The sequence below is a fragment of the Bidens hawaiensis genome, unplaced genomic scaffold, assembly GCF_021521415.1.
Source record: "Bidens hawaiensis isolate Kalapana, Puna unplaced genomic scaffold, B.hawaiensis_p1.1 tig00020534_1, whole genome shotgun sequence".
In the NCBI taxonomy this organism is placed as follows: domain Eukaryota; kingdom Viridiplantae; phylum Streptophyta; class Magnoliopsida; order Asterales; family Asteraceae; genus Bidens; species Bidens hawaiensis.
The window spans coordinates 208,587-215,709 of NW_027493143.1; positions in this window are offsets into that span (position 1 = coordinate 208,587).

Below are 7,123 nucleotides of genomic sequence, written 5' to 3' on the forward strand. Positions count from 1 at the left end.
TCCCGGGGGTTTTGCGCGACTAGCTTCATTGTTCCGAAGGACAAAATCATTCTTCTTGAAGTGGCATTCTTTCACGCGCTGATTGTAGTATTTTTCTAGCTTTTTCTTGTATTTGGCTTCACTGATGATAGCCGCCTCTCTGCGTCCCTCAAGTAAATTGAGATCCAACCTCCTTTCTTGCTCGTTATCCGTCTTACTCATCATGAGCACTCTATAGGATGGGCATCCAATCTCTGCTGGAATCATAGCCTCCGTTCCATAGGTTAGGCTGAACGGGGACTCGCCATTGCTGGTTTTGCTTAATGTCCTGTGTGCCCACAGGACATTAGGTAACTCCTCGACCCATGCATGGGACTCTCCCTCCAACCTTTTCTTCAGCCCATTCAGCAAGCTTTGGTTCGCGCGTTCCACTTGGCCATTCCCTTGAGGGTGGTATACTGAAGTGAAGACCTGATTGATGTGCAATTCCTTGAACCAACTGGATATCTTCATGTCAGTGAATTGTTTGCCATTGTCGCTCACGATTTCCATGGGCAGGCCAAAACGGCATACGATGTGGCTCCAAATAAATTGCTTCATTGCCTCGGCTGTGATTTTTGCCAGTGGCTTGGCTTCAACCCATTTTGTGAAATAGTCTACTGCCACTACCAAAAACTTTACTCGCCCTGGCGCTTGTGGTAAGGGACCCACAATATCGATTGCCCACTTGTGGAAAGGCCATGCAGAGGTCACCGGAATCAAGTTGTTCTTTGGTCGCATGGTATTTGGCGCATAGCTCTGACACGCTTTGCATTTTTGGATCTCTTTTAACGCGTCCAAGTACATGCCTGGCCAATAGTAACCTGCGTTCATTGCCTTGGCGATCACCATGCGCGGGCCAGCATGTATTCCACAGATTCCTTCATGTATCTCTCTGATCACATAGCTTGCTTCCTCAGCATCTAGGCATTTCATGAGTGGTCCAAGATAAGAGCGTCGATATAACGTACCATCGAGCATTTCGTAGTTCTGCGACTTGTGTCTTATCTTCCTCGCCTGTGCGCGATCGTCTGGTACCTTTCCCTCTTTCAAGAATTCCATTATTGGAGTTATCCATGATGAAGGTGTTGTATGAATTACAAGAACAGACTTCGCTCCCACTGACGGGTTGCTCATTACTTCCACCCTGACATCTTTGCCAAAATGATCGAAGCTGGTTGATGCCATCTTGCTTAGCGCGTCGGCAGACTTATTTTCACTCCGCGGAATGTGTATGATTCTGAAAAAGTCAAATTGTTCGGTGAGTTTCTTCGCCTGCTCTAGATACAGAGGCATAGTGTTCTCCTTGGCATCATAAAGGCCATTGACTTGTGCTGCTACCAGGTATGAATCTACATGAGCCTCTAGCTTTTTAACTCCGAACTTGTGCGCGATGCGCAAACCAGCCAGCAGGGCTTCATACTCAGCTTCATTGTTGGTGCTCTTGAAATCCAACCTGATTGCGTAAGTATACTCATGATTTTTTGGATCCACCAGTTTGAGGCCTGCGCCGGACCCTTCGTTGTTTGAAGCTCCATCAGTGAATAATCTCCAAACATTTTCTTCATTATTGGCTTGCGGAGGGTCTACTTCGCGCTGAGCCTCTTCGACTTTTCCTTCAGGGATTTCTGCGATGAAATCAGCTAAGACTTGTCCCTTGATTGCTGGACGAGGCTTATAGGTGATCGTGTGCCCCCTAATTCCAGCGCCCATTTTGTCAGCCTTCCTGAGAGCGCGGGACGTCGCAAGACTTGCTGGATGTTGTAATCAGTCAGGACTTCAATAGGATGACCATTAAAATATCTGTGAAGCTTGCGCGACGCATGCGTTAGTGATAAAACTAACTTTTCTATGATGGTGTAGCGCGTCTCAGGATCTGTCAGCACCCGACTTACATAATAAATTGGTGTTTGGATTCCCTTGCGATCCACCAATAATACTGCGCCAATGGCGCGCTCTCCTGCTGACAGGTACAACGTTAAAGTTTCACCAGGTAGTGGAGCTGTGAGCGCAGGCAGATTTATCAGTCATTCTTTTATCTCACTGAAAGCTTGCTCGGCCTCAGGCGTCCACTTGAATTGGCTTTTCTTTAAGCAATTTCTCAATGTGTTAATGAATGGGGTAGATTTGCTTGCATGGTTTGCTAGGAACCTGTTAATTGATACCAATCTACCATTCAACTTTTGAACTTCCTTCATGGTGGATGGTGAGGGCATGCCGAGGATAGCCTCCACCTTCTCTGGGTTCACCTTGAAACCATCCTTGGTGACCATTACGCCGAGAAATTTCCCTTCTTCCACGCCGAATGTGCATTTGCTCGGGTTGAGCTTCATGTTTACTTCCTTTAGGCGCCGAAGGGTTTCTTCGATGTCTTTGAGCATTTGTTTTTCCTCCCTGCTTTTAATCACCAAATCATCCACGTAGACTTCTAAGTTTTTTCCAATCTGCTCGTTGAAAATTGCATCCATGAGTCTTTGGTAAGTGGCTCCTGCATTCTTCAAACCAAAGGGCATTTTTGTGTAACAGAAAACACCCTTGTCAGTTCTGAAAGCAGTCTTGTCTTCATCCTGTGGTGCCATTTGAATTTGGTGATAGCCCTTATAGGCATCCAGGAAACAATTGAGCTTAAATGGCACCACAGAGTCCACCTTCATGTCAATGTTTGGGAGGGGGTAACAATCTTTTGGACACGCCTTGTTGAGGTCCTTGAAATCAGTGCACATTCTCCATGACCCATTGCTTTTCTTTACCATCACAGGATTGGCTACCCATGTTTGATATCGTATTGGGCGAATGATATTCGCGCGCAGTAGATCTTCTACTTGCTCATTCATGGCCTCTGTCTTCTCGTTTCCCATGACTCTTTTCTTTTGAGCAATTAGCTCCACAGACTTGAATGTGTTGAGAGAGTGCTGCGCCAGGTCTCGCGGAACCCCAGTCATATCAGAATGTTGCCACGCGAAGACTGACATATACGTTGTGAGCAATCTTTTCATTCTCACTCTTGTGTCATCTGATATCGTAGCTCCGATTGTGATTGTTTGTTCTGGGAATTTTGGGTTGAGAATCCATTCCTCTGGCGCGTTGTTTGCCACTGGAAGCTTCATTCTCCCCTCTCGAGGTATACTTATTACTGCCCATAAATGATCTCGGTACACAAATGTTACTCCTGTTGGTGTTGGGAACCCCAACGCGCCATGCGCTGGTGACGGTATGGCGTTGAATTGGGCAATCGTTCCTCTACCCAAGATCATACTATGGCATGAAGTGGTGGGCAAGACCAGGAAGCTGACAATTTCAACTCGCTTGTGCTTCTCATCCCCCATAGTTAGTTCGAATTGTATCTGACCTAGGGGGTGAATAATTTCGTTTGAGACACCCGAGATTGGTGCATTCACAACTTCGAGCCTTGCTTGGTCTGCTGGATCCAACTTCCTGAAACATTGCTCATACATGATGTCTGACTCACAACCGGTGTCCACCAGGACTCTTGACACCTCATAATGAGCGATGTGTGCAGTGATGACTAGAGGACTGCTGATAGACGGGCCTCCTCTGATTCTTGGAAAGATTACTTGTTGTTCGCGCCAATCCCCTTGGATTTGCGCGTTTCTCTTCCTCGATCCTTGCCCTTGCCTTCTTCCTTCAGCTACACAGATTCTTTTGAATTTTTTACTGGCTGAGGCTCCGTCTGGTTGTTCGTTCTCTGGTCTTGGATTTTTTACCAGGTGAGCCAACTTGCCTGATTTCACATCTTTTTCGATCGCATCCTTCAAATGATGGCATGCATCGGTGTTGTGCCCTGTGGATTTGTGAAACTCACAATATTTGCCACTGTTCGGTAGTCCCTTATGGAGTAATGGCCTGGGGTTTTTAAACTGGACATTCTCTGTGCTTAACACTTGCGAGGGCGTTTTGGTGAGGAGAGTCCATATTCTTGGTAGAGGTCTGTTAGGCTCTCTGCCGACTTCCTTCTTGTCACCTTCTCCGCGATTAAGAATGTCTTTTTGGGGTTGGAGTGAACTTTGTTGCGCTTGCTTTTCTGCAGGAGAATAATTGGTTTGTTGCAACCTGGACCATACGGAGTTTTGTTTGCCCCTCCTTTCATTGTTGCGTGGTGCTTCTGTTTGATGCCCTTTATCTCTTGCTCTGTCTTGGGCAATTTGTTTTTCATTTCGCGCGAAGATTCGCGATGCTTCCATAAGCTTAGCCCAAGTGGTTGGCATGCCTTCTCTGCTCACGAGAGCTCTGCGGAGTTGATCACTGCGCGCACCTTGTATAAAGGCAGTGCAAGAGTTGTTCAGTGATGCCTCCAATTGCAAGAGATTCCTGATTGAAACGAGTTATGTAGTCTTCAATGGTTTCATCATTCCTGCGTACGCAGTGCATGATGTCATCGGGGTCGCGCGTGTGTCTGCGCTGCTATACAAAGTGAGCCTGGAACTTTTCCAATAGCTCTTCGAACCCATCGATTTGTCCTGTCGGCAAGCTTTCGAACCAGACACGCGCTGCACCCGTGAGGCAGCGAGCAAACATGTGACACCATGTTGGCATCGTCCAGCTTTCTAAGTTTCCAGTGTTATAAAAACCTTGTAAGAAATCATTTGGATCTGTTGTACCATCGTACTTGCCTAAACCACTTGGCATCTTGGTTTTGTGTTGAATGGAGCCTTCGCAATGCGCTCAGCGAATTTTGAATGTTTTACCAAGATGGTTGGCCTATATGGTGTGGTTACGTCCACTTGCCCTTTCGCTTGTGGGTTGTATGGTGTGTATAAATCCATATCAGCTTTGGCTCCAGGTGCTATGTGCATGTGTGCGCGAAGCTGTGATCCTCCTGCATGAGTATCTCGCGTCTTCTTCATGCTGTGCACCTCTTCCTCATCACTAATATCAGCTTGTTCGGTGTGAACAGAATGACCGTCTTCCAGCGCGCGCGTCTTTTTTGTTGTTCCCTGAATGGTTTGTTTATCAAATGCGAGCCTTTGTGTTAAATCGGCTAACTTTTTGTGTTTTACCAACTCATTGTATTTGTCCATTAAACACCGTTGTTCGTTTATGAGCCATTCTTTAGGGTCATTGGTTTCAACTTCCGGGCCCATTGGTCCTTTTTGTTTTGTACCAGTCAGATTTTGGAACGTGAGATCGTCTGGGGGAGTTTCAGTTTGACTATGAGGTGTTGTGTTGAAGGGATGGTTACTGGTGGTGCGCGCAGTGTCACGCGGCACCCTCAGAACCTGATGTCCCTCATTAACATCCTCAAGCTCATTATCCTCCAGAACTTGATCGTTGTTTCGAACACCGGAAACCATGGTGAAGATTTTCAGAGAGAAAATTGATGAAATAGTGGTTTTGTTGCCGTTGTAACAGGTGATGGCGCCAATGAAGAAGCGTGTATCGACTTACTTGTATACGATCAACGTTCTTCGGGTACGAGTGTGCTATATCACCGATGGTTTTCCGAGATACGAGTTCTTCCACCTACAAAACGAACAGCACCGTGAGCTTACCCCTCAGAAAAGGACAGAGGGGTCCTTTTTGGAGTAACCCTCCGGTGTGAGAATCAGATATTGTAGGAGAGGATCATCAGAAGGTGAAAATGAGTAAAGGACTTAGAATATATTTTCTTGCCTGCCTCCAACTGTGTGACACCCGGTAAATTCCCAATCCATTAAACCAAGTAATCAACCTAAATATTAGGTAATTATGTTATATGCGCCTTGCGCGAGCGCGCTATGTTAGAATCAGCACGTGCATTTGTTATGTGCGCCCTGCGCGAGCGCGCCATGTTAGAATCAGCACGTGCATTTGTTATGTGCGCCCTGCGCGAGCGCGCCATGTTAGTCAGCGCGGGCATATTATGTGCGCCCTGCGCGAGCGCGCCATGTTAGCCAGCGCGGGCATATTATGTGCGCCCTGCGCGAGCGCGCCATGTTAAGAACCAGCGTGGGCATATGTTATATGCGCCATGCGCGAATGTTTTGGCTTTATGTTTTCATGTACCTTAACGATATGTTGTCTAATGGGTTGACCGTCACGCATGATGCTAAGGCGGGTGCACCCTAAATCGTTTATGCGCGTGCGGAAGGGAACTAACCTCCCCGCATGGCGGGAACATTGAGAGCTAGTTTGTCTGAAGCTCCAAGAAGGAATTGACTTCAACATAACTGATCACTATGTTGAAATACCAAGACCACCTGGAGAATCTACAAATGAAACTCAATGTCCCTAACTGCGAGAAGGTTACGCACCTACCCGCAGCAAAGAAATGTCCTTCACGCAGAAAGCTATGCGCACAAAGTGATACGCACGGAACACTTAGTCTATTCTCCAGACGTAAGGAGATTACTCCCGCCCAAAAGGAAACAGTAGCGTGTTTCAGAGATTTTCCACTTTTTACTGTACACTAACAAAAGTACCTGAAAAAGCACACTGTAACACGAAAAGTCAACTGTCAGCCACCCTATTCTCACCAACCCCAGACCTGCATGTCCTGACCAAATCAAATCAAAATCTTTTATCCACTACTCCACTCTTAAATAAATAATAATAATTTCCATACTTTATCATCATTACACCTAGATATGAAAAGATTACAATCCCCTAAAGCAAAGGATTGTGTTCCCTTGAGTTTGACTATAAATATGTAACCTAAGTTATCACCCAAACACACTTCAAACTTCTCTCTTAAGAACTGCAAACTTGCACTAATCATCTCCCAAGCATCCGATCCTGTAACTAGGTAAGCCGAGAATATAACCTTGAGATCTACCTTCCAACCCTTATATTCTCCTATTTCTTGATCTTAATATATATACTTCTTGTTATTTAATCGTATTCTAGACCTTCAATTCCGAGGCCAACACCAAGAAAACCCGAATCTCGATTAATCCCTTAACAAGAACCACAGGTGAGTCTCACAGCCCCTATTCTCGCTGTTTTCACTGTTTTTAAACTGTTTTCGGGGCGAGGGACACGTACTTAAAACTATGTTTTATGTGATACTCTTACAAGCAATACAAGCAATTATGTGTTTAAATAATGTTTCATTATGGTGTATTTACGAGCAATGCAAACGGTATCTATGGTTTTCGATGTATGTGCG